We start from the raw sequence: 23820 nt of genomic DNA, 5'->3' as shown, positions 1-23820 counted from the left end.
GGTGGAATCCATAATATATACAGGTCTTTTGTCTCTGGTATGGGAGAAGGCACAGAAGGAATTCCATTTGCAAACACTATTTGAGCCAAAGGAAGAGAATTTCAATGCGGACAAAGAAGTTTACTTCCTGCCAGCATGGCTATGAGGCATTGCAACTTCTATATTTTTCAGTAATGGACCAAGTTGAATAGTGTTCGTCGTAAAATTCTCTAGATGGAGCTTTACAACTTTCACACACAACAACAGAAATTTTCGACGAGGCCTTGTGAGCAAACTTTTAAGCATAAGAATGCAAGGTCCTGATGTTGGGTGTAGTTTCCCAACAAAAGGATGTTGGCTTGTCACCACCTCACACTTGGAAAACTACTTTCTGCACATGGGTGTTTATAATGATGCGAAGCGCGCTAAGAAACTCAGCCAGCTACTTCTGTTCGAAGCACATGTTACAGTATTCGTTTTTATAATATATCTGTTTAATTCGCCGACACTACTGTGGACCAGCTCACGATGGGCATAAGAAGCTCTGAAATTGTGCAGCTTTACTTCAACGGCGCAGGCAAAATGCAACACTTGAAAAGTATGAATAGGTGTAGGCATGCCACAAGCCAGGCACATACCCAGGAGGGGTGCCCCCCCCCCTTGAAATTAAGCGGCATAACCGCTTCCCCCCCCCTCCCCACCCACGCCACCACTCCTCACACACATTCCTAAAGTGCCGCCAAATCAATCTTGAGACTTCATGGCTATTCAGTGGTCAACATTTTGCTGCCTTTTTCACTCCTTTTGGATGGCGGCAGGGTGGTTGGTGTTTTGAGTAGGAGGGCATATTGTGAGAAAACGAGTATAGACCTTTTGATATGACAAGGAGAAAAGGGTGTGCGGCAAGCCTTTCCTCCTCTCTGGCTTATGTTAGCCGGTGGGGTGTGGCATGAATGTGTTGCCGTGATGTGCTGCGGAATGATATTGAGATGTTTTAGCTTGTTCTCCGAGAATTTGCATGATGTCAGTTCATACAAGGTCATTGAAGAACCACTGTGTAGCCTTTCGGAGCAACAGTAACTACAGTGCGCAGAAATTTCTCTTGGCTGCGCAAACATGCGACATGCATCATCCGCCACTGTGTGTTGTGTTGTGAATTATTTGGCTGTATCGGTTTTCACTCAACAAAAAGAATTGCCAGCATGAATTGGAGAATGTTCTCACTGTGTGATCGCTTTGCGTGGCAACTAAAGCATAAAAGTGCTAGTGTACAGCCAACTTAATACGATCCTGAAATATCTAAGCACCAATCATTATAAAACATGTGCATCAGCCACCAACATTGTTCTCACACCTTTTGAGTCTACTAGACTTGAAATGTCTATGCGGTGTCTACATTAGCCTCCTGTATGAGGTCAGTGGCATTGCTCAGCTCAGCTATCACTGGTTGGTAAACCAGCATGATGCATATACTGCACTAGTAGCGAGAACTAGGTGAGTTGGAATATATTCCTGATCTCTTAGCATAACTGGACGAAGATGAAAAGGAAGAGACGATCACACGCCTGTGATTGTCTTCTCTTTTTCGTCTTTGTCTATTTTTTGCACTGACAGAGAGAGTGATTGTGAAGAGGAAGAGGCACTATTTTCTTGAATAATAAATATAAGATTTGTGCTTTGGCATTGCCTTTTTACCCTGCAGAGCACTAATATTCAAAGGGAATCACATAAAAAGAAATGGAGAGATATCTGTGACGACACAATTTCTGTCCAATGGTCAGACACAATTTCTGTCAAACGGTCAGTTGCATCGTAGGTGGCAGAAATAATGAGGCCCCCCAAATTTTTTAAAATCCTCTTCTTTAACAAGAAATAAATAAATAAAAAGAAATTTAAAAAAAACTGGCTATTGCCGCAATAAGACATAGCATGGTCATGCCGTATGCTTGTACCATGTGCTATATAAAACAACCAGATCTATAATGCAGCATCTACCACTGCTTCGCACGCAGTCTGCAGCCAGTTGCTTGACCACTCGGAAAGTGGGATTCACACTTTAGGGTATGCTGCTAGTACTAACTAGAACTTTCTTATTCGTGGGCAGAAAGCTTGTCCAACAAATGAGGTAGTTATGTAATGTATCGATAGATAAGGGTCATTTCACCCAAAATGTCCTAGACTGCAAAAGGGACTATTGCCGATTCTTTTGAAAAAAATTGGGCTTGTTGGTGATAATGTGAATAAGGTTTCACCAAAGTTCTTTTCTTTCCGAAAAAATTTCGTGGTGACATAACTACGCTTTGAAGTTTACATGAAGCAAAAGTTGGCTGGAAGTAAATATTTCGTAATCAAGTGTCAAACTAGGTAAAATGAAAAATCTTATTTTAGAATATTCTTCTGCCATGGTTCTTTCATGTGGCATCGTAGGTGAACACATTTATTAATTTTCCACCTTTATTTTGGCTCAGTCAAAATGCAAGGGATTGTGCATTTTCAGAAACTTTTCGCATAGACAGCATTAAGTTTTCAGGCACAACTTTTTACTATGCTATCGCGTTGCTATAGGTTATGCTAAAAATAATGTTTGGCTATAAAATCAAGTACTTTTCTAGAAAATTACTTCTGAATGTGGCAAAAAGTCACATTTTCATGATGTTCAGACCTAAATTAAATGTTGTAACCTTCCCAATAAAGGTACGCAAAATAGCTCATTATATGCACCACTCTTCTCACTTGAGATTCAGAAATTTTAGTTCGAGTAAATTTTATTTCAGGCGAGAGAAGGATTTTTCAAATTTGCAACCAATCTCACCAGTAGTCATTCTTGAACTGTACCTTCACTGCAACACGAGTGGGCGAAAATTGAATTCTTGCCATGCTTGTGAACTTTTTATGCATAAGATATGTGTGCAAGCTTCTATATGCACAGAAAGTGGCAGTGAATTACCTGGTTACACTTTTTGAATGTTATTGCCCTTGTAACTTCGTTTTACGATAATACATTTGTGTGATAAAAGTGAACCCTGACAGCTTCAAGGTCGCCGTGAGGACTGGATAGTTATCAGACATAAGCTATTGTGAACGGTGCTGATCTGTTTTGTAAGTACTACAGATCAACAGATTACTTATGCAAGGCCCTGAATCATCGACACTCCGTGCCTACTGTAGCATAAAAGACAAAGAAATTTCCAGTTTGCAGGCTGTAGTCTGCTGTGAGTGTCCATGGGTGTGATCAAGTGCCATTTTTGTTTTAGTATAGAGCAGGAGATTATCGTTTGATTATTCTTCCTCAGCATAGGACAGAATGAGGCTAAGTTAGCTACACTAAAGATCTCACATCAATGCCGTGTTCGGCCTACCTGACTTCCTCGAGGCCTTCAAATTAGAAGGGATGAACTGACGAACATACATCCTTTACAATGTATTTAAACTGATGTCAAGTGGCTCAACATGCGTTCGCTTGGCAAATAGCCACAGTGCATATCCATGCCAAAAAAAATAGCTAGTGGCGCATGCTAGTTCTGCAGTGAAGACACAGTTAGGGAGTGCCTGCCAGTGAAATCAGTAGTGGATTTCGTAAATGTTTTCTTGCCTCAAACAAAATTTACTTGAATACGAATTTCTTGATCACAAGCTGCAAGGCTGGCACATATAATGAGCTATCTCATGTATATTTATCTAGAGGGCCTTAATGCTTAATTTAGGTTTGAACATTGCCAAAAATGTCTTTGTGCCAAATTTGGAAGAGAGAGAGAATAAACATTTTTATTGGGTGAATGCAGCTTTGGAGAGGCGTCCTCATTCCAGAATGCCTTGAGCTCGGGCCGTGTCCTGGGCCCTCGCAATCAGCCATTGCTGATCCTCGAGGTTGGAGCTGGCCAAGGCTCTCAGTGCTTTCCCTGAAAGGTACTTCCAAATAGCCCAAATTTGAAAGTAACTTTCAGGGAAAGCACTCACTTTCATGGTCAAGAATTATTTTTAGCATAAACTGTCGCAATGGGAAAAAATAGTAATAAAATGTTATTGCTGAAACCCTAACGATGTTTATGCGAAAAGATTTTGAATATGCACAATTTCTTGCTTTTTAACTGAGCCAAGTAAATGTGAACATTAATAAATGTGTTCACCCATGACATCACGTGAAAAAACATGCCAGTAGAATATTCTAAAATAGATTTGTCATTTTACATCGTTTCACACTTGATTACAAAAAATTTACCTCCAACCAACTTTGCTTCTTTGCAGAAACTTCAGAGTGCTTAATCACCAAATATTTTTAACTAAAAAATACGTTGGTGAAACCTCATTCACACAATCACCAGCAAGACCAATTTTTTTCCAAGAGAATCGGTGACGGTCGCTCATAGGGTGTGGCACGTCTCGCACGGAATAGCCCATAACTCTTTTAATGCTTGTAAGAGTAAAGAGCACAACTTATTCATCAAGAGGATGGTACCCATGATGTTAGGATCATCATATGTTTTGTAAAAACTTATTACTGTTAAACCACAGCTTAGAATGAGCAAGAATGCTGCAGTAAGGCCACATTCATGAAATAAATTTTCATTAATACGCAACTGATCTCCGAGGCTTATTGCAGGCTCATATTAACATGCACGTGCACATTGTGCTGGGTGTTCCGTCCCCTTCAATGCCAGCAGAAACTCTGACCATGCTGGCTTAAAACACTTCAGTACATCTCACAGAAGTGTTTCCCACGTAGAAGAATAGACTGGGCAAGCACAAGAACAACCACTATAAACTGGCGCCGAGCCTATACCTGGCGTACAACACGGAGTGCTTGCCCAACCCAGTAAGCTGACCACTCATAGATAGCACTACTGCCTACATAATATGGCGGCACCCATGAAAAAAGGTCTATATGACGGCACTCCTCCTGCACTGGGCGCCTGCTCCAGCCCACAAATTTTACCTTCGGATGGCAAATCATCTGAGACCAATTTTATATGTTCTAACCTCACCCCCAATTACATTGAAGTGGGATTCAAATGCTTTTTTTTTATCTCGGCAAGAAAATACTGTCATTTAGAGGTTTGGCAACCTGCCCTATGGGTACTATGTTAATGTGGTGTTCATCATTTTCAATACCATTATATAACAGAGTGGGAACATGCACCACTGGTACCTTCACACTAATTATTCCCTACTCCAGCGTGTGGTGTACTCTGTATTCTTATTTTCTTCTCATTGGCATGACAAGTTGTGTTACTTTGGTTAAAATTAATTGAACAACAATATTAAGCAGGTGCATTCTTAGAAGATGGCAAGATAGGCTTCAAACAAAAATAGCTGATGTTATGGTTTAGGTTGTGACATCAAGAGGGGGTTCGGGCAGGTCACGTGATGCATAGAACAGATAACTGGTTTCCTTATCAGTAATATAAAGACCACCAAAAGAAGGAAATGCAGTCAAAGGTAGCAGAGGATTAGATAGATGAGAATATGAAATTTTCAGTGTGCTGGGTTAATGCAAGGAAGCACTAACTGCAGATGTCTGGGAAAAGTGTTTGTCCTGCAATGGATTTAAGATAGAGCGATTATGATGATGATAGTTAAGTGTGTATGTGTAGCAATTAGCAGCTCAATTGCTTCATACCAAGCTTATGAAAGATTGGTTATGATCATCATTAACAATACTGAATTCATTATGTTCATTGTTTCCTTTTTTGTCATTTAAATTCTCATTGCTGCTGAGCAGCCTGAATATAATATCAATGGCATAGCATTATACGGCTGTGGTTGTGTTTTCATATCAGTGTGACTAAAAGTTAATTTATTGCTTAATCAATCACTTGAAGTAACTTTAAAATTTCACCACTAGAAAATTAGTGAGACAGGTAAAATGCACTGCACATTGCAGATGTTTGGACCTCTGGCCCTCGCTACATTTTGTATACATACAGTCCATTGACATTACCAGACAAATAGTTTAGCACTCACATTAAAACCTTGTACACATAAACCAAACTGTGACAGCAGGACTACATTAATGCGATCTTGCAGAAGTGAATGGGGGGTCACACATGAAGGAGAAAAGAAATATAAACCAGAAACTAAAGAGAGAAATACAGTTATAGAGAGACAAAGTACCAAGACAGTAATCTCCAGGCAGCAGGGTGTATTGAGACACCAATCATTTGTACACTGCAGAATGTAATCAAATCATATTTGACCTGTGGATCAGTTATAAACAAACCAGACAAACTACAAAATTGCACTGTGCAAGAAGAAGGGAAACTGATGGCCCTAGTTTTTATTGGCCATAATGATACGTGAAGCCAGCAGACAGTAAGCCAAGGAGAGCAATGAGAGAAAAACTTGTTTTCCTTTTTTTGAATTGAAATGTAGAAAAGTAAAGGGAGATTATGAAATTGAATGAAAAAGCAACTTGCCACAGGTGGGAATTCAGAACCCAGAAGGTGCGAATTCGATTCCCACCTACACCGAAGTTCACATACTCTGCGATACCTGTAGTGTTCTACATCTGCCGCCATGGCCACGAGTGGTGGTGCTGGCTAATGCTCCCAGGGTATATGTGTATCTGGTACACATATGATGCCCAAGAGAGTGGAACAGAAAATGGCACCATGGTAGCTCGATTGGCAACAACATTGCAAGCATAATGTAAATATAGTTCAGTTCCCACCTGCAGCAACTTGTTTTTTTGTCCTATTTCATTTCCCTTTACGTTATCATTTCTGCACTTCAACTAGTACAAGTAATGTATCCTTCGCCGCTTCATACAAAATTACTCTGTGAGAAATTTTGCTACTGCTACTGGTGTTCTTGCTTAAAGAAGACAAAGGTTTGGGCTCATTAGACTTGCATAATTTTCAGTTAGATTAGTGATGTTGAAGGATCAAAACATGAAAGCATGATTGTCCATTTGTTGCGCCAATTCATCTGTACATCTGGGGCGGTATTCTCTAAGTGACCACCTAATGGGCATATCAATTTCGTCTGCTACTCAAGTTCTGATTGGCTGTGCTGAAGTTTGTGTCAGAAGGAGACTGGCATCTCCAGCCAATCAGCACTTCTGCAGCAAACTAAATGGACATGTCCATTAGGTGGACACTTGCAGAATACACCCCTGTCGCCTGTAAGCTCCTCCTATTTGGGTGTGCTTCTGTTGTATGTGAACGCATTGATAAAACAAGTAAAGAAATCACTGAGTAATTTTTATTAGAAAAAACATGTATATAAGAAAGTTAGTATGCCATTGTGGTGTAGTCTTCTTAACGAATGCCTCAGTGGAAATAGTTATTGACATCATGTGACCACTGCTGCTAATTTTTGTGGTGTAACTGGATTCTTGCTTCACAATTATATTTGTGCTGTATTCAGCAAGCCTTTTGAACACATTATGTTGAAGGATTATGTAATAATTATTTGTCGAGTCCTTGGGAATTGAGGCATTATATCGCTATCATACAGTTGGCAGCGGTCTCTTAAAGAAAGGAACGAGAAACAAATTTGTGTCAGTAATCTTTCAAGGGCATACTAAGCAGAAAAATAAATTACACTTGCACAGCACCAGCAAAGATGCAGAAACAAGACACAGGTGGCAACACTGTACTTTTTGTACCAGCTCTCTGTGACATCATTTATTAGGACATTGCCTGCTCTGGCTTAGTAACTGTTTATTGGTAAAGGTGGTCTACACTGTATTCTAAAAGAGATAAAGACTAAACTTTGAAAGTTCTGAGAAGCTCTACTGAGCCACAATGGCTCAAATAAGAATACATTGAAATTCGTGACAGCCCACTCGTGTAATGGTGCTAGGGTTTAGGCACAAGATTAAAAAAGAAAATGGGAGATTGGCCCTTATGTTCTCTTCAACTAATGGAAATAAAGTTTTGAAGAATAGTTTAGCAGCCTAAACTCTTATCAGTCTTTTGTGTCCCGTTAAAAGAAGAAATGAGGATTAAAAAGTTTATAGTGACAATGTTGACTTGCACGATTGTGTCTGATTGTGGTCAAGTGCGCGAGCTTATATAAGCATGGTCTTATAGTAATAAATGCCAGCTGGAAATCAGCACTTGTCCTTGTCGCCTTACTAGTCTCCCATGTCTACTGTTGTGTTGGTTACATCAGCATGGAATACCAACTAGCCCGGTCTCACCTTGCTTAAAAATTTGTCAGTATTCGTTCATGTCTACCATTCTGCAACATATTGACTCATCAACATTGTGGCCTAATGAATAATGAATTGTGGCCTAATGAGTAGTCTGACAGAGCTCACCCCTGTGCACGTACATACCTGCCGTCGTCTCCAGGGGGCTCCACCCGCAGCATGGTCTGCTTTCTGATCCTATCAGGACAATGCACCAACCATCTGCTGCTGCGATCACAGCACTGATGCAGATCCTTTTGCATCAGCCCCAGACACCCATTGTGTTCCACTGAGGTGCTATTGAAGACGTCAAAGACTGGCTTGAGCACTTTGAAAGGGCCACCTAATTCAACAGTTGGTCCCAAGAGTGCAAGCTGCATAGTGTGTACTTCGCTCTTGGGGATTCTGTAAAGACGTGATTCGAGAACCACAAGCCAACATTGACATTGTGGGATGAATTTTGCCAGCAGTTAATCACCGCACACAGTAGCGCAGACAAAAAAGAGATAACAAAGTTGGCCATCCAGTCAAGAGTTCAAAACGTGAGCATCACCATGTATACTGAAGACATGGCTCTGCTCGTCAGGCATGCAGACGCTTCAATGACCGTAGACAAAAAAGTCCGATACCTAATGCGAGGTGTAAAGCAGGAAATCTTTGCCGGCTTTATTCGCAGCCTGCCGACTACGTTTGTGGACTTTCTTCTGAAGCCACTGCAGTGGAAAAGGCACGATAACAATGTACCAGGCAGTACAACTGAAGTGTGACTGCACTTTCGAGTGACATCCATAACGTGATACTGGGAAGCAACATCAGTTACCTAGAGAACTGATAAGAGCTATCATAAGAGCTCCAAAAAATACAGTTGGTTGAGCCCCTGGTCATGCGACTTTCTCTGGTAAAGATGGTGCGAGACGAGATCAGGCAAGCCATCCAAGTTCCTGAATGCTATGGGGCATCACAGCACCAGGAGCAAGTTCGGATTACTCATGCGTAAGCCGTATGATGTCAATCGCTGTATAACACCTCAAACGTCGTGCATACTGCGAAACAGGCGGAAGTGGGTTCAGGCACCGGAATCCACCGGTCATCAACGAGTCCAGGCTACGAAAGAGTGATGTCTGGCATGCTCCTGACCACAGCTTCCTCTGTTTTCATTGCGGCAAAGCCAGCCATATCTACAGGACATGTTTCTACCATCACGTGGGTCTCCGTGGTTTCTCCCCAAATGTGCCTTGTCCATGACCTGGTGAACGCCCACTGGTGATCGAGAGCCTCTTCACAAATGGCCACAATTTGTTCGAACAGCAAAAGCACAAGCCTCGCACGTCATCACCTGCTCGATCACGATACTGGTTGCGAAGTCCTGTTTTTCCTCGAGACGCCCTTAGGTGCCGTTTGTCCAGCCCTGCAAACTAGGAAAACTGAGTTCAGTGACCCGCGAAAATCAGGTCGCTGACACCGAATGTACGAAATCTCCTCCATTGCAACAAAGCGACAACAGCGATGACAATAGACTGATGAACTTAAAGAAGGGGGTACCAGCGAAACACAGTATACGCGCACACAAGGAAAAGGCGTTAGACACGGGCGGACACTGGACAATAGTGTCCATCCATGTCTAACGCCTTTCCCTTGTATGCGCATCCTTTGTGTTTCGCTGGTACCCCCTTTTTCAAGTTCATGTACCAACTGGCCCAAGAGCTTGCGCTAGTAGGCTGATGTTCAAACACACTCATATGATCAAAGGCACATAGTCACATCGGATATACCAATAAGCGTAGACAACGAAGAAGTCACAGATTTAGTCAACACTGGCATGGACACCTCAGTTATGAGCAAAGAACTTGCTGCTAAACTGAAAAAAGTTTACAAGCTGTGGACTGGGTCGCAGGTGCCAGCCTATCTCGTGTCAGTATTGATAGATTGTACTTCTGTAATTGTGAGCAGGGTAGTCTTGCTGTAAGTAAAGGTTTGATGAACTTTCATGATAATTGATGAAAAGGTTGAGGTCCCAGAGTGACACTTGGCTTACGAGAGATGCAACATTAAGGGCTTGGGATTAACTTTGATCAGCTAGTATGTCTAACGTGCATCTACATGTGAGTACACAAGCATTCATGCATTTTGCCTCCTTGCAATGTGGCTGCTGTGATCTGGAATCGAACTAAATACCCTCCAGCAGAACTGCACAGGTACTGTGATGGATGGCTGTGCCACCTTGAAATTGCCATACCAGCTCCCATAACGTCAGAAGTCTCAAAGATTGCTCATGGCTTACCAATAAACGTTGATTGTATTTCATTCAGAAGTGAGGACAGGCTCAAACTAAACACTTTATTTTTCTGCACAAAAGGCACATAAAAATTCCATGAAATTTGTTATGTTAGTCTAACACATCAGTATCACAGCTGAGGTCCACAATTTAATAAACGAGGAGGTTTAACATTCTGTATGTTGGCTAACACCAATATTTTTTTACAGTTTTGATAGCTTAATCCATCAGTATAAACTGTTTTAACATCTCCATTTGGTGTCCCTTTAAGCTAACATACGCAGGCTTTCCTCAGTTACTTATTTCTTCTGACTGCTGGATACTTTCCTACAAGGAGTTGCTTTATGTCCACTGATGCATGTTCCATGTCAAAGCACGCTCCCTGCACACGATTGCATGCCTCCAGCATGGCAAATAATTCTTGTGAGGATAAGTTAGGGCTAAGGTTTTCGGTGCCCGGAAAGTAAAAACATTTGTTGTAAACTCATGGAAGGCATGATTAATTCCATCCAAGAGTAGGATGAAGCCACAAAGGAACCGTACACAGTTTCTTCAGAATGAAAGCTTTGTAGTTTTAAAAACATTCATTCTGGTGCTTGGATCGAATGCTGCACCCTCGCCTTTCCATGGCAGCTACTTTGTGAACTGTGCTAACCGGTCATGGATTTGCTTTCACCCTCCTGGTTAGTTCAGCTGGTTGAGTGATCACTATGGAAAAATGGCAGTGGCAGGTTGAATCTATGGTCTGGGATAAACATTTATTAATTGCAAAGCCTTTTTTCTGTGAAAATGCTTTTATTTGTAGCTTTATGCCACTTTTGGGTTGGGGAAAATTTCTTCCTTTCACGAAAATTTCCTTCAACCTTTAGATTGCTGCAGAACTTTCTTTTTTTCATGCTTTTTGAAACTCGTGCTCTTCTGTTGTTGCTCTCTTGGAAAAAAATAAGTTGCGTGGCACCGTGAAACTTGCCTGGACAGGATTCTGGCGAGTTGGAAGTTGGCTGATCCCTCACTTGGCCTGGAGCTGTGAAGACGCAGCAGCCATACATATGTTACCTGTGTGACTGACGGCAGAGTTGATGGTGAGCTCCTAGTTTCCCTTTCTGATGTGGGTACTGCACCCAGAACTGAACTGAGCTATTGTCTGCATGGTGTCACTTAAGAGTGGCAAACTTGATATTCTTTTATTTCGTTTACTTTTAGTACATTTTTTGGGCTGTTACAGAGTGGGAGACATGAGTGCACAATAGAATACTGCACAATGAAGAAAAATAGAAAAGAAGGAAATTAATCTTGGCGGCTTTCACAACAAATCCCACAGGGTGTCTACCATTAGGAAAAACCTGCAATTTTCAGAGAATTCGTCGATTCTGGAAACTTTATGAAGAAAACAGGCCATTTTCACCCCAGTTGCCTTGAATCATAGAAATTGGTACGTACAGTGGTTATATCAATGCTAGTGGTATGCCAGAAGGAAGCAAAACTTTCACCTGAACCTTCACTATCTGCAAACAGTGGTGTCTCCTGCTAGTTTTGCAAGTGTGAGCCTGGCTGGATGGTTGGAACACCTGTCATGGAACACCTGATGCAGTCAAATTTATTAGTACATCCCATCTGGTTTAGAGCTTGCTGATAGTACTTTTTGAAAGTTGTGGGCTGCCATAGTAACTTGGTAAGCTACAAACATCATTTCTCCTTTGCACCTAGCCCTTCAATGCTGTAGATTCCAAGGAATTCTCACAAAATCAGTCATTAATAACTGGAAAGATTGGGGAATTTGCAAGTGCCAACAGAGTAGACAAAGGAGCAGCAATTCTGACTTGTTTCGAATTGTGTTGCATAATTTGCCCCATAAATATCTCGGCATAAATATGTAGTATACAATAATTATCACAAGAAAAAACAAGGCATCATGTATAGACAAGTTGGGCATAAGAACGTGAAGGGGACGTAACCAATTTAGCCAACCCAGCCAATTTTAGCCAATGTTTTAAAGTTTGCCAAAGTATAACAGAAGGGGTTAAAACACACTGTTGAAACAAGAAACATGAGGTACACTTAACAGTGGAATATTATCATGAATGTGGTTTTGCATTTTGCTGATGCTAGCTTTAGTAGTGATGTGTGATGGCAACTGGTTCCAGTCCTTTATCGTGTGCGGTATGAAATATTTTGTGTAATGTGTTGAGCAGCATATTATTCGTTTTACATTGTTAGCATGGTACTGGTGCGGAAAGATAGCTGCTGCTGGTTGCAAGAAGAAGTTATCATGCAGAGATGTGTTATAGTAAAATTTATAATGGAAAAGTGGTAAGCAAATAAGTTTGCAAAAATGCAAAATACCTGACAATCAGGTGCGACATTATAAATCTGTGACACTTGTGAAACCTGGGTAGTCTGAGAAGGTGAAGCCAACAGTAAGGCTTTGAAAGGTTCTGATGTCATTAGTAATGTAGTCTTTATACTGATCCTAGGTGACAGAAGCATATTAAATTTTTGGTCAGATCACAGTGATGTAAACGAGTTTACCTAGATGACTCAGTGCCTGTCTAATGTCATGCTTTATATGGCTGAGTAAATGATTAGCTGAAGCAAAGGTGGTTTTAATGGGTAGTCCCATGATCAGTCAAACTGTAAATGAAGTCCTAGATACTTCTAAGTATGAGTTCAATGGAGTTGACATTTAATTTGTAAATGTCGCATAATCACTAGCGATGGCGATTCACTTGTTCCCTCTAGTCATCGTCGGAAAAGGGCTAAGCAGGTCAAGGCCTACGTGAAAGAACGGTTCAGAGGGAACTTCAATAGGATGGAGTCGTCTGACAGGTGCTAGGGAAGGTTTCTTCCAGCTTGACACAATTCGCAAGTTGCGACATTACGGCGCACACAGCGGTAGAGACCCGGCCAGAAGAACCGCCGTCGTACGTGGTCATATGTACGCAAAACTCCAAGGTGTCCCGCCGTTGGTGCATCGTGAAGTTCGAGAACAACGGATCGCAGATGACGAACAAGGAAAGACAAGGAGCAACTCAGGGCCATCAGGGTTGATATTGCGGCGGTAGAGGATCCCATCGTGAAGCACGGACATGCGGCACACGCCATCGGTGCTGCCAGATTGCACTCGGGCGATGCTAGACTGTAAGGATGCTTCGCATTGTCCTTCAGCACACATGTCGGTCAAGGCCATCACGCAGGTCACCAGATTATGCGCAACAGGATCTGGAGGATCCACGGGGTGACGTGAGAGGCAGTCAGCATCGTTGTGGAGGCGTCCAGTCTTGTAATAGACACTAAATGAAAGTTCCTGGAGCTGCAAAGCCCTATGACCAAGCTGTTCAGTTGGGTCCCGAAGGGAAGACAACCAGCAGAGTGCGTGATGGTCTGTGATGACCGAAAACGCACGACCGTACAAATATGGCCAGAACTTGGCCACAGCCCAAATTAAAGCCAAGCACTCCCGCTTGGTGACGGAGTAATTTCTCTCGGCAGATGACAGCAGGCGGCTGGCACTCTGTACCATTCTGCTGTTGGGTGAAACAGCGCCGATGCCATAGCCGCTTGTGTCAGTGTGGACTTCGATCGGTGCAGATGGATCAAAGTGGGCAAGTACGGGAGGGTTGGTCAGAAACCCGATGAGAGCGGCGAACGCTTGAGCCTGCTCCGGGCTCAATGAGAATGGTGTGTACTTCTTTATAAGATCTGTCAAACGCCGAGCAACGTTGGCAAAGTTTTTGATGAAACGGTGAAAGTAAGAACACAGGCCGACGAGGCAGTGCACATCAGAAGCAGTAAGTAGCACAGTGAAACTGCGTACGGTGCAAACTTTTTCTGCATCTGGTTGGACACCGGAGGCATCAACGAGGTGTCCCAACATGGTAATCTGACGGCACCTAAATTGACACTTCGTGCAGTTCATTTGAAGGCTGGCTCTTTGGAAGACCGCAAGAATGGCAGCGAGTTGGGTAAGGTAAGATTGGAGACGCTGGCTGCTGAATGTGGGAGAAAAAACAATAACATTGTCAAGGTAACAAAGACAGGTGGTCCATTTGTAGCCTTCCATAAGAGAGTCCATCATGTGTAGAGGTCGCCACAGTTCATTCTCGTTTGTTAGGTTGCCACCAGAGTGTGGCACCCCTTGTGACTTGTGTGAGCCTATATATGTTCGGGCACAATAAAGAGGGGTTACCCTTTTCGTCTGAGCAAGCGGCGTGTACGTGTTGGTCCGTCTCTGCGTGCCCGTGCCCCCGCGCCACTAACCACGCGACATGGTGTCAGTAATGGGGTGGATAACACCCTCTCTGCCTTAGCCCTCGCCACGATAGGAAGACACGAAGATGTCCCTCAAGATCGGCGAGCCGCCAAAACTGTACAGCGTCAGCTTCCAGCCACCGGCACCGTTCTACTTCGTGAGCCCACCAACGTGGGCAACACGGTTCAGCCACTACGAAGACTACACAGCGGTTGCAGTACTGACACAAGCATCGGAAGACATGCAGGTACGCTTGCTACTGTACTGCATGGGCCCGGAGGCCTACCCGCATCTTGAGACATTCTCGCTCAATGTCCAATCACTCGCTCCATACCAAGCCGTTTCCACCTGCTTCACTGAGCACTTTGTGCATCCGCAAACGAGCTTTACGAGTCGTCGCAGTTCCACAGATGTGTTCAGCTACCGGGGGAAAGCATCGACACATACTATGCAGAACTGCGCAGGATGTTTAAGTGCTGTAATTATCCGTCAGCTGCTGTTGAGGAAAGCATCATATGCGACCGGTTCGATATCGGCCTCCGCGACTCCTGTCTCGGACCAGCTGTGCCGAAACGCGAAGTTGACACTCAAGGATGCTTGACACAGGCCCATCAATCCGAAGACGCCAACAGGGAAAAGGTGTTGCCCCAGGGCCGCACCGAGCACTCCCCCGAGCTTAACCCCGACTCCACGAAAGCTGACAAGTTCCCCTCTTGTCATTGCTTCGGAGCTAAGCCTCGTTCGACACAAGCAGAGCGCTCACGCGAGCCGTCCACATGTGAATTCTGTGACCGCACGCCTCATCGACGTTCAGATTGCCCGGCCCGACGTTCTGCCTGCAACTTCTGCAAAAAGAAAGGCCACTTTGCTGAAGTATGCCACTCGCGGAAGTTCAAGCAGAACAAGCTCACCCCCATTCACCTGCACGCCGTCGGGATGCCCGCCGTGACAAAGTTCGTCGATGTCATCGTTGACGACTACACAGCGCAGTTCAAGGTCGACTCCAGAGCCGAAGTATCTGCCGTTCCCAGCGACTTTCCTGCGTTGCCTGCCAAACTCGACAGAGTCGACACTCTGCTCACTGGCCCGGGAGGACAGCCACTGCGCATGCTGGGCTCGTATACGGCACGACTTCGGTGGCAAGGGAAAACAAGCTGTCAGCGCCTCTACGTGATGCAGTCTCTCCCTGTGCCTCTTCTGGCACTGCCAGTGCTCCAAGCCCTTCAAGTAGTTTGATTTCTCAATCTACTCAAGACTTCAAAAGCAGCGCTGCGCACCGAGCTCTTCAATGGATTAGGCACTCTCAACGACGAGTACAACATCCAGTTGAAACCCGATGCCGTACCTTTCTCGCTAAGCGTCCCTCGTGGGATCCCCATCCCGCTGCTCGAGATCTTCTGCCGTGAGCTGGACAAATTGGAGAGCGCAGGCGTGATCCGCAGGGTCGACGAGCCAACACCATGGTGCTCTGGTCTCGTCGTCGTCCGGAAAGGCGATGGTTCCTACCGGCTCTGCATCAACTTGACTCAGCTGTACAAGGTCATCCTCTGAGAATGACATATTCTACCAAATGTCAAGCAAGTCCTTGGCCTCCTCGGCGATGAAACAGTTTTTTCGAAGCTGGACTCGACCGCAAGCTTCCACCAGGTGAAGCTCTCTAAAGATTCCCAAGAGCTTATGACGTTCATCACCTCATATAGCCGATACTGCTTTTGCCGGCACCCCTTTAGCATCACTTCCGCACCAGAGTACTTCCAAAAACAGACGGAAAGGATCCTGGAGGGCCAAGAAGGAGTTGCCAATGTGATAGATGATATTCTGGTTTTTGGATGCACCCAGGAACATGACACCAGACGGAGCTAGGTGCTATCTTGCCTTGCAAAAGCAGGTATCACATTGAACCAGGACAAGTGTCGTTTTGGGGTACCCGAGGTCTCCTTCCTTGGAGTTGTCATCACAGCACAGAGCATCAGGCCAGATTTGGGCAAGGTCGAAGCAGTCAAAGCCATGGAAGCTCCAGCGCATGTCGCTGGCATTAGAAGACTGCTCGGAATGGTGAATCATCTTGCGATATTCTTGCCACACATCTCGGACGTCACAGCGCCCATCAGAGCCTTACTGAACAAGTCTGCAAGTTGGGTGTGGCAGCACGAGCAAAAGGCAGTATTCGAGAAAATCAAGAAACCCTTGACGTCAGACAGGTGCATGGCCAAGTACCACCTGTCGTATGCCACTACGGTGTCTGCAGACGCAAGCTCATTCGGACTTGGCGCAGTTTTGCTTAAGACGCAACCCTCGGGAGAGCGCGGCCCAGTCGCGTTCGCTTCGAGGTCAATGACCGAGACCGAGCAGCGTTACAGCCAGACCGAAAAAGAAACTTTGCAATTACAAGGGCTATCCTAAGTTTCGATGAGTTCGTCCGTGGCATCACCTTCGATGTCGAGAGTGACCACCTGCCACTCTTTTCACTTCTGGGCAAAATAGAACTGGACATGTTGCCGCCTCATATTCAGAGACTATGACTGAAGACCATGCAATACCAGTTCCGTATTCTGCACGTGCCGGGAAAGCTGCTACCCACAACCGATACTTTGTCACACGTCACCCACAACCCACCCACTCTCCTATACACTATCGAACATTTTGCAGCACAGGTAGTCAGCTGCACGTCGGAAGTCTTGCCACTCAGCCCTAAAGACATGCGACAGACAAGAGGCTGATGGGGAGTGCAAAGCCCTCGCCTCCTACTGCCAGCATGGTTGGCCACAAAAGTCCAAGATACCACTGCACCTCTCAAAGTATGCCTCTGGCAGACGAGCTCTCAGTCTGCGGCAGTGTTCTGCTGAAAGGCGCCCGGATAGTCATCCCATCGTCCCTTCGGCTGCCGGTCTTGACGCTGTTGCATGAAGGTCATCAGGGTATCAATAGGACCAAAACCCTAGCTCAGGAGTCAGTTTGGTTGCCCGGTATCTCTGTAGACATCATCTCTCTTGTCACCAACTGCGAACAGTGCGCTTCCACCCGCGTGAACTTTGCAGAGCCCCTGCTCTCCGCGGCCCTACCTGGATGTCCCTGGGAATCCCTCGGAATGGGCTTGTTCCACCTCAATGGCCAGACGCTTATCCTGGTGGTGGACTATTACTCAAGGTTTCCTGAGGTGGTGACCCTGAGGAGCACGACAGCTCAGGCAGTCATCGACGCTCTCAAAACCATCTTTGCCCGCCATAGAATTCCGCAAGAAGTCGGGTCAGACAACGGCCCACTGTTCTCATCGCAAGAGTTCGCGGTGTTTCCAGCATCGTATGGCTTTAACCATGTGACCAGCAGTCCACACTACGCTCAGTAGAACGGAGAGGCAGAGAGGATGGTGCATACAATCAAGTTCCTGTTTCACAAATCAAAGTATCCTCATCTGGCTCTGCTCAGCTATCGGGATACTCCAGGAGTCGACGGCTTTAGTCCAGCCCAGCTGTTGATGGGACATCAACTCAGAACCAGAGTGCCAAAGCAAGACTCCCAGCTATATCCCAACTGGCCGCCAATCGAAAGATGTTGTTGCCAAGGATGTGACTTACAAGCAGAAGCAGGCTGACAACTACAATAGGCATCATGGAGCTAGAGACCTACCGCCACTCCGAAGAGGTCAGTGTGTCTGGGTGCGACCTGATCAAGTGCAGGCTAGGGTCCTCAGTCTGGGGCAAAGGCCAAGGAGCTACGTGGTTGAAACAGAGCGAGCTGGCACCCTTGATGTCTCTTGGCACCTGATGCTGGCACAACCAGCATCACCTAGTGCCTTTTGGGCTTATTGCCTCCAGAGAGGAACCACCACTACTGCAGCATGTTCCCTGTCAGGAACCTCAGCCTGCCAACGTTGCAGAGTCAACGGTCCCCCTCGGACAGTCTGTTCAGCAGTCCCCTGCAGTCAGGGACCGCAGTGACGGTGTGATGCGAACATGTTACGGCCTGCCTGTTGTCCCGCCACACCATTTACATGCCGGGCGGAATCACTTGAGGGCACAGGCTGAAATTCAGAAGCGGTAGAACGATGTCATTATTAGTAACGATGACCAACGTATGCGGAACAGCAACAGTCCGGTTCAAAAACACGTTGATGATGGGGCGAAGCACATATTCACCTTCAGGAACCTGTGGCTGGGCTGTCAAAGTGATGTAAATCACTGCCTCGGGTGACAGACGCACATCGTGAAGCGAGCACAAGTGCAGTTGGATGGTGCTCGGAGCATCAGTGAGTTGAAGCAGTCCAACTGAAGAATGTCAGTCGCGCAGTCGATAAGAGCAGAATGAGTGGATAAAGACTCCAATCCAAGGATAACATCGTGAGGGCAGTTGTCGATCACAGCAAAGAGAACAAAAGTAGGGCGGCTGGCCATAATTAAATGCGCAGTACACATTCCAAGAGCAACCAGCATGCCACTATCGGCCACACAAAGCACTCGGGCAGCTGCTGGGGTGAGGACCTTCTTTAAATGTCTACGTAGGCTAGCACTCATTGCAGATACGTGGGCTCTAGTGTCGACGAGTGCTTGGACAGGTACGCTGTCTATTGCGCTTCTCCTTGTGGGTACAGACAGAGGATTTGCTGCGGTAGTAGGCAATGCAGCACCACCTATGAGGGCTGCATTTCTTAGTTTTCTGAAAGAGTGTGGCCAAACGCAGCAGGGGACGAAAGGCAATGTAGCTGTGGTGAACAGAAAGATGGACGACGTGTTTGTGGTGAACGAGACTGGTGTCCACGTGGCGATGGTGAAGGACTGTAGCATGTGTTCCTAGCAGAGTTGTCGGCATTGTTAGACTCAGCAGCGGGTGAAACATTGCAGGCATTTGCGTCAAAACGGCTCAGGTTGGTCGGTGTGCGAGGTGTTGAGGGCCATGAGTTGCGACGGTATCGGGCGACATGACCAATGCGGCGACAGGTGAAACAGATCGGTTGGTCGTCCACAGTTCTCCACTCAGTCGGGTTGCGATAATGCGGAGAGAAGCGTCGGGGTGGAGCGAAAATAGTAGAAGGGCGTTCGTTAGGTCTGGGATTGGCAACAGCACATACAGAATGTAAACTAATGTTTTCAAGTTCCTGGCAAACGATGGCTTGTACGTGAGGGAGGGAAAAAGTGGTGGTAGCATCAGGGCTACGCGAACAGAGAGCTGCGGGTGCCATTGCATCCAGTTCACGTCGAATGATTCACACCACGTCCTCTGATGGCGATGCATGCTGCTGTGCTGGTTGATCTTCACACGTCGAGGTTGCGGCAATATTGGGAAGTCTGGCGAATTAGTGCAAGATGCGTCGGCTTTTGGCCTGCTCAAATTGTCGGCATTCTTTAATGATAGCATCAACTGTAGAGCAGCTTTTGCACATGAGCAAATTAAAGGTGTCGGCAATGCCCTTAAGCATATGCCCGACCTTCTCAGCTTCTGTCATGTCGTGATCGGCTTTACGACAAAGTGCCAGCCTGGATGTACGAGACATAGGACTCTGCGGGGGATTGGGCACAGGAGGCCAGTTCCTGCTTTGCGGTAATTTTACAGCCAGCTGGTTTGCCAAACAACTCTGTCAACTTCTCTTTGCATTGGTCCCAGCTGGTTAGCACCTCTTCGTGGTTTTTGTACTACACCTTTGCCATATGCCTCTTAGGTGGAACAACAGGTTAGCTAGCATTAGCGTTGGGTCCCATCTGTTGATTCTACTCACGCGTTTGTACATAGCCGCCCACTCTTCGACGTTGGCGCCATCAGTCCCACAGAAAGTTCCAGAATCCTTGGGTTGCACTACCACAACCGAAGGTGACAGCGAGGTACGGTGACATTGGAGGCGAGAACGACGTTGATCCCGCGTGCTCACCGTCATTCATAGTGTGGACGGTAATGCAACGTCAACTGCGGACCTACGTTTCCAGCCCTGGTACCCCGCACCTCCACCAATATGTTACGTGGATGTTGCAAGTATAGAAAGACTATATTTACAATATATATGCAGGATGAGTCAAAGAGTGGTTAGGATGGCTGACCGCCAACAACACGCAGCAGCCAGTGTCTTTGATCTTCTTCCATCCTTCCGTAACAATATCAACTGCAGAATCACAAGGTTTATAAATTGAATGCTGCTACACTGAAGCAGGAGTCCCTGCCATGTGCCTCGATGCTTTGAACATACCACAAGTTGGACCATGAGTTCGAAGTCCTGGAGCTATGACATAGAACTGGCCACATTGATTTTGACTAGTAGCTAGCACATTCACTGGTGAGCCTCCACTTGCCTCTTGTAGGTGACATGCACACTGGCAAGTCGCAGAGGTCACATGACCATGTTGATCACTAAGCGATAGTAACTTTGGTCTAAAGGTGACTGTTTCAGCTCAGTCACTTGCTGCTCAATTTCTCAGCTCCACTGCTGAACTAATTGATGATACTTGAGCAGGATGTCGGCATGCACTGACACTTATTTTACAGTGGTTATGGCAATGCAAGCCGATGTGAATGGCACTCTCATGAAACATATTGGTGTGCCATTGGGCAAGTCACTGTTGCCACTGTGGACATAGGTTGCTGTAAGCCACTCCTTTGTTGCCAGTAACAGTTGGTTGCACGACCCCTGTCATTCACTAGTGTGAATGTCACTGAAGAGAGACTGGACATAAGTCCACATACAGCAATCACTTGCTTCAGAAGTGTGGAAAAGTTCACCACAGAGCCCCTAGGATCTCACAGATCTTATCATAGTAGGCACGACACTGCTAGGACTCACTCCCACATTCATTTCTGATGTGAAATATTGGGTGGCAGTGTCCCGTGAAATGACTACCAGCTGCCCGTGTCACCATACGATTAATTCTCTCTCTCTTTTTTTTTGGCAACATTGAGGCGAATCGTTGACAGTTTATTTTAAGCTCACTAAACAACTAAGAATGTTCTCCAATGGTCCCTGTCCTGCACCAGCTGTACTTACCCCCATACCTGTCCTGTGTGCTTCTCGCTGTCGAACAATGTAATTTTTTTGTTAGTTATTGATGTCTCTAGTCTGCCACAACTTTAATATTGTCACATTGTAGTGATGGTAAAAAATTGGCACTGCCAAGGTCACGACGTGGTTAAAAATTAAGCTTTTTATTAGGCGAACTGCAGCTCAAAAAAAGAAAACACTCAACACAACGATAGTGGCGAGCACAGTTGTCACTCGCTGTGCACGGGATCTGTTAGTTGGGCATTGCATACACACTCTGATTAGACACGAGTGAGCTACGGAATCTACGACAACATTCAAGAATTGTCGGACACAGTAGGTTTGTCCTGCGCTGTGTAGCAAAGTGATAACAGTGTCAACCCGGTGAAAAACAATTCCAGCCAAAAGCAAAACAACATACGTTTGATATCACCATCACTCACTCTAATGCCTTACTGCCCTTCACTGCATTTCATTCCTTTAGTGCCTATTGTGTTCAATTTAATAGACCTATAATTCGTTGTTGAATCGATCGCAATGTCTCTTCCATTTCTCATTTACAACTACAATAATATATTTATTCGATTGTAAGGCAAACAATTTTTGAAGAATCCTTAGCCTTGAAGTTACTCTCCGCCTTATATGCAAGGCTGGTGATTCAGTCAGTTTCCATATGGAGACAGCAGTGTAACATTTTTGGCATCTAGATTTTAAATGGCAGCGTAGATTGCATCAACTAATAAACCTTGGCAGGGGAGGCAGTACTGTATTTTTGTGCGTATAACCCATACCAAAAATCCAAAAACAACAGTAAAGGTTGGGTGCATTAATATTTGCGAATTTCATCTTGAGGTGCCACTTTATTCCAGCTCAAATTTCGCCTTATGGGTGCTTTCGATTATTCTATATTTCAAGTAGTTCACGCCAAGTCTGAATAATCTGTCGGCTACTCTGTATTGCCTTATATTAGTGTGCATACTTAAGTTTTTTTTCTCGTGTCCCCCAACTGTACCCTCACCTTATAATCGTGGCCACCTTATAATCAAATAACAGGGTGTCTACCAACCAGGAAAACTGGGAAAACCGGGAATTCTCAGGGATTTTGAGTAGTATGGAAATACTCGGGGAGTTTGTGCTTCTACCAGGGAAAATTAGCGGTAATTTTTTGAAAGGGTCGAAAGTCGCGGTAATGCTGGCTCGAGTAATAGACAGGACTCGTAATGGATCGTCTTTGACTCCCTGTCGTCGGCTGGAGGAGTTGCCAGTGTACAGTCAACGACCGACTTTCGGGATGCCCGATAATTCGGACGGTTTTGCGAACACCACCACGTACCCCATAGAATCACTGTATCAGAACGTCTGAAACTTCGCACGCAAGAACCCTTCGCCGTCCGATTTTCCGGACCTTTTGCCGTGACCGCAGGTCCGAAACGGCATTAATCAAAGCCACCACCGCTGCCGTTTTCATTACCTCGCCACCTGGAACCGGCGCTCTCGCACACAGATCCGCTGGAAGCCGTAGCCACCACTGCGGCAACGCTAGGCCTAACTGCTTAGACGTTCGCTTGAAGCTTCTTACCGTTGGGCGCTGTGTTTTTCATTGAAAGAATTCACAGCTGTCAGCATTGGTATTGACTCCGCCTTTGTGGTCCTCTCAATTGGCTTCGACGCTCGGAAAGCACTGTGCGTTGCATAACGCCGGTTCCAGAAAGTCAGCTTCGCCTTTGTACAGAAATCTTACTTGGTGAGGCATAAGCAAAAGTATTGCGGTGAAGCATAACAAGCGTGGGAAGGGGCGATTGCCAGGGGACACAGTCTGTATTCCTGAATTATATACACGTGCACCCGGTATCTCCTGTCACAGCATGAGCACCAATATGCCTAATAAGTGTACCAAGAGGCCTTCAGAGCTTTTTCGAATGTCCCTGTGGTGGTTTGAGCCCTTAAAGGGACACTAAAGGTTACAATAAAGTCAACGTGGACTGCTGAAATACCATCACAGAAACCTCGAAACGCTTGTTTCGTGCCAAGGAGAGACTTATTTTAAGAGAAAATGCGTTCTGAAGCGTCCGCGTACCTCTAGCGCAGTTCAAATCGCCCGCCCTCCGATCGAGGAGTACTGACATCATGGTCTCATAGTGACGTTGTGCCATCGGTGAGTAGAACGGCGTCCGCAGACGGCGCTACGGCTTTTCTGCGCAAAACGCAAACGCGCGGCCAGAAAC

General features: G+C 45.5%; 1 protein-coding gene across 2 annotated transcripts in view; it reads left to right on the top strand.

Annotated features, from left to right (window-relative positions):
- The window catches only part of LOC135920270 (uncharacterized), a 52865-nt gene that overhangs the window by 8972 nt on the left and 20073 nt on the right, over positions 1 to 23820 (top strand). Inside the window, exon 3 of one of the 2 annotated variants that reach the window (XR_010570206.2) lies at positions 11367 to 11470. The exons of the other annotated variant lie outside the window; for it this stretch is intronic. The gene's annotated coding sequence lies outside the window, so the exon portion shown is untranslated. The remainder of the gene's footprint in view (positions 1 to 11366; positions 11471 to 23820) is intronic. 2 annotated transcript variants of the gene reach the window in all.

Source organism: Dermacentor albipictus, chromosome 10 (genome assembly GCF_038994185.2).
Source record: "Dermacentor albipictus isolate Rhodes 1998 colony chromosome 10, USDA_Dalb.pri_finalv2, whole genome shotgun sequence".
NCBI lineage: Eukaryota > Metazoa > Arthropoda > Arachnida > Ixodida > Ixodidae > Dermacentor > Dermacentor albipictus.
Note: the sequence above shows the minus strand (reverse complement) of the source record. Positions and strands in the feature narration are given on the sequence as shown.